This window comes from Lampetra planeri, chromosome 82 (assembly GCF_965212315.1).
Source record: "Lampetra planeri chromosome 82, kcLamPlan1.2.h2, whole genome shotgun sequence".
NCBI lineage: Eukaryota > Metazoa > Chordata > Hyperoartia > Petromyzontiformes > Petromyzontidae > Lampetra > Lampetra planeri.
The window spans coordinates 4,207,670-4,217,806 of NC_136186.1; positions in this window are offsets into that span (position 1 = coordinate 4,207,670).

A 10,137-nucleotide genomic window follows, 5' to 3' on the forward strand; every position below is an offset into this window, starting at 1 on the left:
TGTCGATCTCCGTTGTCCTTTTTTTGGGTTCGTAGAATCTCGTTCACACGGCGTCCTCGCTCAGGCCTGCGTCTCTCCCGACGATCACTCCACAGCCACTCTGCTGCTCGTTCTGCAGCCTCTCTGCTGCTCCGCCCTGCAGCCACACCGCTGCTCCGTCTGCAGCTTCACTGCTGCTCCGCTGTGCAGCTTCACTGCTGCTCCGCTCTGCAGCTAGCCTTCCACCGCTCGCTAGCCCTCTGCGTCCTGACACCGATGGCTGACGGTGCCGACGTCTCCCACCGCGTGGCGACCGCGCCACTCTCCCCGTACTGCCCAGCGTGGCCTCCTCCTGTTTCACTCCGTCTCAACTCCCCGTTCCCCTTCCAGTTCTCTCCCTAAATCCTCTCCCCCACGTGACCCTAACTCCTCCCTCTCCTCACGTGACCCAGACTCCGCCCCCCCTCAATCCTTGCTCGCATTACACAAGCATAAGAGTTCGCATATTAGAGTGTTATGTTTTTGTTTATGAATTAAAGTTGCTGAACAAAGAAGGGTCTAAGTGCAGGAATTATTCTTGGGTTCTTTTCGGTTAAGTCACGTCTAAAAATAAAATAATAAATTAAAATAACATATTACGACGTTTCGATTGCAACACAAGCAATCATCATCAGGTATAAAAGAAATAGCAACAAAAAATCTAACTAGAAAACTATAGACAGACATACAAGCAGACAGACATCACAACGGCACACAGAGAGAGGACACACATCGGCACAAAGAGAGGGGTTGTCTCTATGACGGTCCCTTAAATATAGAGAGGGGGGGCGAGAACGGAGAGAGGGAGGGGGCAGAGAGAATTAGCATATCAATGAGTACGCCAACGTACTGCTGCTGCTGCAAGTAAGATGACAATGTGGAACGCGCACGCAAAATTGAAAACTAGGAGACAGGCACACGAAAATTAAATAACCCAGCAAAATATCGAAATGTGATGTAATACAACACAGAGAGTCGGTTAACACACAATTAACGCATAGCCTGGTTGATTACGTGTTTCAAAATTTGCTAAGTTAGAATTTTAAGTGTGAAAATTCCAAAGAGAGGACACAGGCAGAGAGAACAAATAGCCAGAAAGAAAAAGGATAAGCTTAAAACTTCCCCGTAGAAGTGGTTCAATCTTAATTTAGGAGCTTTCGTGACTGCAGGAATTATTCTTTGGTTCTTTTCGGTTAAGTCACGTCTAAAAATAAAATAATAAATTAAAATAACATATTACGACGTTTCGATTGCAACACAAGCAATCATCATCAGGTATAAAAGAAATAGCAACAAAAAATCTAACTAGAAAACTATAGACAGACATACAAGCAGACAGACATCACAACGGCACACAGAGAGAGGACACACATCGGCACAAAGAGAGGGGTTGTCTCTATGACGGTCCCTTAAATATAGAGAGGGGGGGCGAGAACGGAGAGAGGGAGGGGGCAGAGAGAATTAGCATATCAATGAGTGTACGCCAACGTACTGCTGCTGCTGCAAGTAAGATGACAATGTGGAACGCGCACGCAAAATTGAAAACTAGGAGACAGGCACACGAAAATTAAATAACCCAGCAAAATATCGAAATGTGATGTAATACAACACAGAGAGTCGGTTAACACACAATTAACGCATAGCCTGGTTGATTACGTGTTTCAAAATTTGCTAAGTTAGAATTTTAAGTGTGAAAATTCCAAAGAGAGAACACAGGCAGAGAGAACAAATAGCCAGAAAGAAAAAGGATAAGCTTAAAACTTCCCCGTAGAAGTGGTTCAATCTTAATTTAGGAGCTTTCGTGACTGCAGGAATTATTCTTTGGTTCTTTTCGGTTAAGTCACGTCTAAAAATAAAATAATAAATTAAAATAACATATTACGACGTTTCGATTGCAACACAAGCAATCATCATCAGGTATAAAAGAAATAGCAACAAAAAATCTAACTAGAAAACTATAGACAGACATACAAGCAGACAGACATCACAACGGCACACAGAGAGAGGACACACATCGGCACAAAGAGAGGGGTTGTCTCTATGACGGTCCCTTAAATATAGAGAGGGGGGGCGAGAACGGAGAGAGGGAGGGGGCAGAGAGAATTAGCATATCAATGAGTGTACGCCAACGTACTGCTGCTGCTGCAAGTAAGATGACAATGTGGAACGCGCACGCAAAATTGAAAACTAGGAGACAGGCACACGAAAATTAAATAACCCAGCAAAATATCGAAATGTGATGTAATACAACACAGAGAGTCGGTTAACACACAATTAACGCATAGCCTGGTTGATTACGTGTTTCAAAATTTGCTAAGTTAGAATTTTAAGTGTGAAAATTCCAAAGAGAGGACACAGGCAGAGAGAACAAATAGCCAGAAAGAAAAAGGATAAGCTTAAAACTTCCCCGTAGAAGTGGTTCAATCTTAATTTAGGAGCTTTCGTGACTGCAGGAATTATTCTTTGGTTCTTTTCGGTTAAGTCACGTCTAAAAATAAAATAATAAATTAAAATAACATTACGACGTTTCGATTGCAACACAAGCAATCATCATCAGGTATAAAAGAAATAGCAACAAAAAATCTAACTAGAAAACTATAGACAGACATACAAGCAGACAGACATCACAACGGCACACAGAGAGAGGACACACATCGGCACAAAGAGAGGGGTTGTCTCTATGACGGTCCCTTAAATATAGAGAGGGGGGGCGAGAACGGAGAGAGGGAGGGGGCAGAGAGAATTAGCATATCAATGAGTGTACGCCAACGTACTGCTGCTGCTGCAAGTAAGATGACAATGTGGAACGCGCACGCAAAATTGAAAACTAGGAGACAGGCACACGAAAATTAAATAACCCAGCAAAATATCGAAATGTGATGTAATACAACACAGAGAGTCGGTTAACACACAATTAACGCATAGCCTGGTTGATTACGTGTTTCAAAATTTGCTAAGTTAGAATTTTAAGTGTGAAAATTCCAAAGAGAGGACACAGGCAGAGAGAACAAATAGCCAGAAAGAAAAAGGATAAGCTTAAAACTTCCCCGTAGAAGTGGTTCAATCTTAATTTAGGAGCTTTCGTGACTGCAGGAATTATTCTTTGGTTATTTTCGGTTAAGTCACGTCTAAAAATAAAATAATAAATTAAAATAACATATTACGACGTTTCGATTGCAACACAAGCAATCATCATCAGGTATAAAAGAAATAGCAACAAAAAATCTAACTAGAAAACTATAGACAGACATACAAGCAGACAGACATCACAACGGCACACAGAGAGAGGACACACATCGGCACAAAGAGAGGGGTTGTCTCTATGACGGTCCCTTAAATATAGAGAGGGGGGGCGAGAACGGAGAGAGGGAGGGGGCAGAGAGAATTAGCATATCAATGAGTGTACGCCAACGTACTGCTGCTGCTGCAAGTAAGATGACAATGTGGAACGCGCACGCAAAATTGAAAACTAGGAGACAGGCACACGAAAATTAAATAACCCAGCAAAATATCGAAATGTGATGTAATACAACACAGAGAGTCGGTTAACACACAATTAACGCATAGCCTGGTTGATTACGTGTTTCAAAATTTGCTAAGTTAGAATTTTAAGTGTGAAAATTCCAAAGAGAGGACACAGGCAGAGAGAACAAATAGCCAGAAAGAAAAAGGATAAGCTTAAAACTTCCCCGTAGAAGTGGTTCAATCTTAATTTAGGAGCTTTCGTGACTGCAGGAATTATTCTTTGGTTCTTTTCGGTTAAGTCACGTCTAAAAATAAAATAATAAATTAAAATAACATATTACGACGTTTCGATTGCAACACAAGCAATCATCATCAGGTATAAAAGAAATAGCAACAAAAAATCTAACTAGAAAACTATAGACAGACATACAAGCAGACAGACATCACAACGGCACACAGAGAGAGGACACACATCGGCACAAAGAGAGGGGTTGTCTCTATGACGGTCCCTTAAATATAGAGAGGGGGGGCGAGAACGGAGAGAGGGAGGGGGCAGAGAGAATTAGCATATCAATGAGTGTACGCCAACGTACTGCTGCTGCTGCAAGTAAGATGACAATGTGGAACGCGCACGCAAAATTGAAAACTAGGAGACAGGCACACGAAAATTAAATAACCCAGCAAAATATCGAAATGTGATGTAATACAACACAGAGAGTCGGTTAACACACAATTAACGCATAGCCTGGTTGATTACGTGTTTCAAAATTTGCTAAGTTAGAATTTTAAGTGTGAAAATTCCAAAGAGAGGACACAGGCAGAGAGAACAAATAGCCAGAAAGAAAAAGGATAAGCTTAAAACTTCCCCGTAGAAGTGGTTCAATCTTAATTTAGGAGCTTTCGTGACTGCAGGAATTATTCTTTGGTTATTTTCGGTTAAGTCACGTCTAAAAATAAAATAATAAATTAAAATAACATATTACGACGTTTCGATTGCAACACAAGCAATCATCATCAGGTATAAAAGAAATAGCAACAAAAAATCTAACTAGAAAACTATAGACAGACATACAAGCAGACAGACATCACAACGGCACACAGAGAGAGGACACACATCGGCACAAAGAGAGGGGTTGTCTCTATGACGGTCCCTTAAATATAGAGAGGGGGGGCGAGAACGGAGAGAGGGAGGGGGCAGAGAGAATTAGCATATCAATGAGTGTACGCCAACGTACTGCTGCTGCTGCAAGTAAGATGACAATGTGGAACGCGCACGCAAAATTGAAAACTAGGAGACAGGCACACGAAAATTAAATAACCCAGCAAAATATCGAAATGTGATGTAATACAACACAGAGAGTCGGTTAACACACAATTAACGCATAGCCTGGTTGATTACGTGTTTCAAAATTTGCTAAGTTAGAATTTTAAGTGTGAAAATTCCAAAGAGAGGACACAGGCAGAGAGAACAAATAGCCAGAAAGAAAAAGGATAAGCTTAAAACTTCCCCGTAGAAGTGGTTCAATCTTAATTTAGGAGCTTTCGTGACTGCAGGAATTATTCTTTGGTTCTTTTCGGTTAAGTCACGTCTAAAAATAAAATAATAAATTAAAATAACATATTACGACGTTTCGATTGCAACACAAGCAATCATCATCAGGTATAAAAGAAATAGCAACAAAAAATCTAACTAGAAAACTATAGACAGACATACAAGCAGACAGACATCACAACGGCACACAGAGAGAGGACACACATCGGCACAAAGAGAGGGGTTGTCTCTGACGGTCCCTTAAATATAGAGAGGGGGGGCGAGAACGGAGAGAGGGAGGGGGCAGAGAGAATTAGCATATCAATGAGTGTACGCCAACGTACTGCTGCTGCTGCAAGTAAGATGACAATGTGGAACGCGCACGCAAAATTGAAAACTAGGAGACAGGCACACGAAAATTAAATAACCCAGCAAAATATCGAAATGTGATGTAATACAACACAGAGAGTCGGTTAACACACAATTAACGCATAGCCTGGTTGATTACGTGTTTCAAAATTTGCTAAGTTACAATTTTAAGTGTGAAAATTCCAAAGAGAGGACACAGGCAGAGAGAACAAATAGCCAGAAAGAAAAAGGATACGCTTAAAACTTCCCCGTAGAAGTGGTTCAATCTTAATTTAGGAGCTTTCGTGACTGCAGGAATTATTCTTTGGTTCTTTTCGGTTAAGTCACGTCTAAAAATAAAATAATAAATTAAAATAACATATTACGACGTTTCGATTGCAACACAAGCAATCATCATCAGGTATAAAAGAAATAGCAACAAAAAATCTAACTAGAAAACTATAGACAGACATACAAGCAGACAGACATCACAACGGCACACAGAGAGAGGACACACATCGGCACAAAGAGAGGGGTTGTCTCTATGACGGTCCCTTAAATATAGAGAGGGGGGGCGAGAACGGAGAGAGGGAGGGGGCAGAGAGAATTAGCATATCAATGAGTGTACGCCAACGTACTGCTGCTGCTGCAAGTAAGATGACAATGTGGAACGCGCACGCAAAATTGAAAATTAGGAGACAGGCACACGAAAATTAAATAACCCAGCAAAATATCGAAATGTGATGTAATACAACACAGAGAGTCGGTTAACACACAATTAACGCATAGCCTGGTTGATTACGTGTTTCAAAATTTGCTAAGTTAGAATTTTAAGTGTGAAAATTCCAAAGAGAGGACACAGGCAGAGAGAACAAATAGCCAGAAAGAAAAAGGATAAGCTTAAAACTTCCCTGTAGAAGTGGTTCAATCTTAATTTAGGAGCTTTCGTGACTGCAGGAATTATTCTTTGGTTCTTTTCGGTTAAGTCACGTCTAAAAATAAAATAATAAATTAAAATAACATATTACGACGTTTCGATTGCAACACAAGCAATCATCATCAGGTATAAAAGAAATAGCAACAAAAAATCTAACTAGAAAACTATAGACAGACATACAAGCAGACAGACATCACAACGGCACACAGAGAGAGGACACACATCGGCACAAAGAGAGGGGTTGTCTCTATGACGGTCCCTTAAATATAGAGAGGGGGGGCGAGAACGGAGAGAGGGATGGGGCAGAGAGAATTAGCATATCAATGAGTGTACGCCAACGTACTGCTGCTGCTGCAAGTAAGATGACAATGTGGAACGCGCACGCAAAATTGAAAACTAGGAGACAGGCACACGAAAATTAAATAACCCAGCAAAATATCGAAATGTGATGTAATACAACACAGAGAGTCGGTTAACACACAATTAACGCATAGCCTGGTTGATTACGTGTTTCAAAATTTGCTAAGTTAGAATTTTAAGTGTGAAAATTCCAAAGAGAGGACACAGGCAGAGAGAACAAATAGCCAGAAAGAAAAAGGATAAGCTTAAAACTTCCCCGTAGAAGTGGTTCAATCTTAATTTAGGAGCTTTCGTGACTGCAGGAATTATTCTTTGGTTCTTTTCGGTTAAGTCACGTCTAAAAATAAAATAATAAATTAAAATAACATATTACGACGTTTCGATTGCAACACAAGCAATTAATTGTGTGTTAACCGACTCTCTGTGTTGTATTACATCACATTTCGATATTTTACTAGGTTATTTAATTTTCGTGTGCCTGCCTCCTAATTTTCAGGCTTGCGTGCCCGTGCCGCGTTGTCAGCTTGCTCCTCTCTCGGTGTGCCGTTGTGATGTCTGTCTGCTTGTATGTCTGTCTATAGTTTTTTCTAGTTAGATTTTTGTTGCTATTTCTTTTATGCCTGATGATGATTGCTTGTGTTGCAATCGAAACGTCGTAATATGTTATTTTATTTTAATTTATTATTTTATTTTTAGACGTGACTTAACCGAAAAGAACCAAAGAATAATTCCTGCAGTCACGAAAGCTCCTAAATTAAGATTGAACCACTTCTACGGGGAAGTTTTAAGCTTATCCTTTTTCTTTCTGGCTATTTGTTCTCTCTGCCTGTGTCCTCTCTTTGGAATTTTCACACTTAAAATTGTAACTTAGCAAATTTTGAAACACGTAATCAACCAGGCTATGCGTTAATTGTGTGTTAACCGACTCTCTGTGTTGTATTACATCACATTTCGATATTTTGCTGGGTTATTTAATTTTCGTGTGCCTGTCTCCTAGTTTTCAATTTTGCGTGCGCGTTCCACATTGTCATCTTACTTGCAGCAGCAGCAGTACGTTGGCGTACACTCATTGATATGCTAATTCTCTCTGCCCCCTCCCTCTCTCCGTTCTCGCCCCCCCTCTCTATATTTAAGGGACCGTCATAGAGACAACCCCTCTCTTTGTGCCGATGTGTGTCCTCTCTCTGTGTGCCGTTGTGATGTCTGTCTGCTTGTATGTCTGTCTATAGTTTTCTAGTTAGATTTTTTGTTGCTATTTCTTTTATACCTGATGATGATTGCTTGTGTTGCAATCGAAACGTCGTAATATGTTATTTTAATTTATTATTTTATTTTTAGACGTGACTTAACCGAAAAGAACCAAAGAATAATTCCTGCAGTCACGAAAGCTCCTAAATTAAGATTGAACCACTTCTACGGGGAAGTTTTAAGCTTATCCTTTTTCTTTCTGGCTATTTGTTCTCTCTGCCTGTGTCCTCTCTTTGGAATTTTCACACTTAAAATTCTAACTTAGCAAATTTTGAAACACGTAATCAACCAGGCTATGCGTTAATTGTGTGTTAACCGACTCTCTGTGTTGTATTACATCACATTTCGATATTTTGCTGGGTTATTTAATTTTCGTGTGCCTGTCTCCTAGTTTTCAATTTTGCGTGCGCGTTCCACATTGTCATCTTACTTGCAGCAGCAGCAGTACGTTGGCGTACACTCATTGATATGCTAATTCTCTCTGCCCCCTCCCTCTCTCCGTTCTCGCCCCCCCTCTCTATATTTAAGGGACCGTCATAGAGACAACCCCTCTCTTTGTGCCGATGTGTGTCCTCTCTCTGTGTGCCGTTGTGATGTCTGTCTGCTTGTATGTCTGTCTATAGTTTTCTAGTTAGATTTTTTGTTGCTATTTCTTTTATACCTGATGATGATTGCTTGTGTTGCAATCGAAACGTCGTAATATGTTATTTTAATTTATTATTTTATTTTTAGACGTGACTTAACCGAAAAGAACCAAAGAATAATTCCTGCAGTCACGAAAGCTCCTAAATTAAGATTGAACCACTTCTACGGGGAAGTTTTAAGCGTATCCTTTTTCTTTCTGGCTATTTGTTCTCTCTGCCTGTGTCCTCTCTTTGAAATTTTCACACTTAAAATTCTAACTTAGCAAATTTTGAAACACGTAATCAACCAGGCTATGCGTTAATTGTGTGTTAACCGACTCTCTGTGTTGTATTACATCACATTTCGATATTTTGCTGGGTTATTTAATTTTCGTGTGCCTGTCTCCTAGTTTTCAATTTTGCGTGCGCGTTCCACATTGTCATCTTACTTGCAGCAGCAGCAGTACGTTGGCGTACACTCATTGATATGCTAATTCTCTCTGCCCCCTCCCTCTCTCCGTTCTCGTCCCCCCTCTCTATATTTAAGGGACCGTCATAGAGACAACCCCTCTCTTTGTGCCGATGTGTGTCCTCTCTCTGTGTGCCGTTGTGATGTCTGTCTGCTTGTATGTCTGTCTATAGTTTTCTAGTTAGATTTTTTGTTGCTATTTCTTTTATACCTGATGATGATTGCTTGTGTTGCAATCGAAACGTCGTAATATGTTATTTTAATTTATTATTTTATTTTTAGACGTGACTTAACCGAAAAGAACCAAAGAATAAAGGGTCTGAGTGGTTCCTTCCTAAGTTAATGCATAATGATCTTAATTATAAGAACTGTTCCCTTCGGCGAGATCTGAATTCTGAGACCTGATAGAATTACACTAAAACATAATCAGCGAGAATCTTTGTTTTATCACGATTAGTAATTTTTTCACGGGGGGGGGGGGGGATGGTTTCATGATGATTCAAACGCAATATATTTATTGTGCACTTTATTTATGTTTTTATTACATTGTAATATGAAATAATTATACAACTCACCATAATGCAGAATCAGTGGGAGCCCAGAGCTTGTTTTCCCGTAACAAGATGGTCTCATCTGGGGGTGATGGGAGATGGTGACACCTGATAAGTGTTGCCTATGTACAGTCTACTCCATAAACTCGTTTTGGTTGCTGTCACTGCAGAAAACCCTGCTTCACAAAGATAGGATGTTGGAAATGGAAGCAGGCTTTTCAGTGCTTTTGTGACAATATCAGGATATCCCGCCTTGACTTTAATCCAGAACGTATCGAGATTTGAAGTTGTCTCAAACATACTTTTAAGGCCACCTTCATTTGCGATCTCAAGCAGTTGATCCTCTTCTAGCACAGACAAAGTCGATTCACCTGGCTTATTCACAAATGGGTCGCGGGTCCATTCCTTCCCAGTTCGGGGTCTTTTGTGGTTGGGAAGTAATGTTCAAACTCTTTTAAAAGCTGAGATAGGTTTTAATGCACCAGCTAGGAGAAAGGCCCTGGCTCAGTCTCTTTCAAAATCTCTGCTAGTGTTTGAAATATGTCAAAAGTTCCAATGTTCACTCGTCGCCCCCATAATTCCAGTTT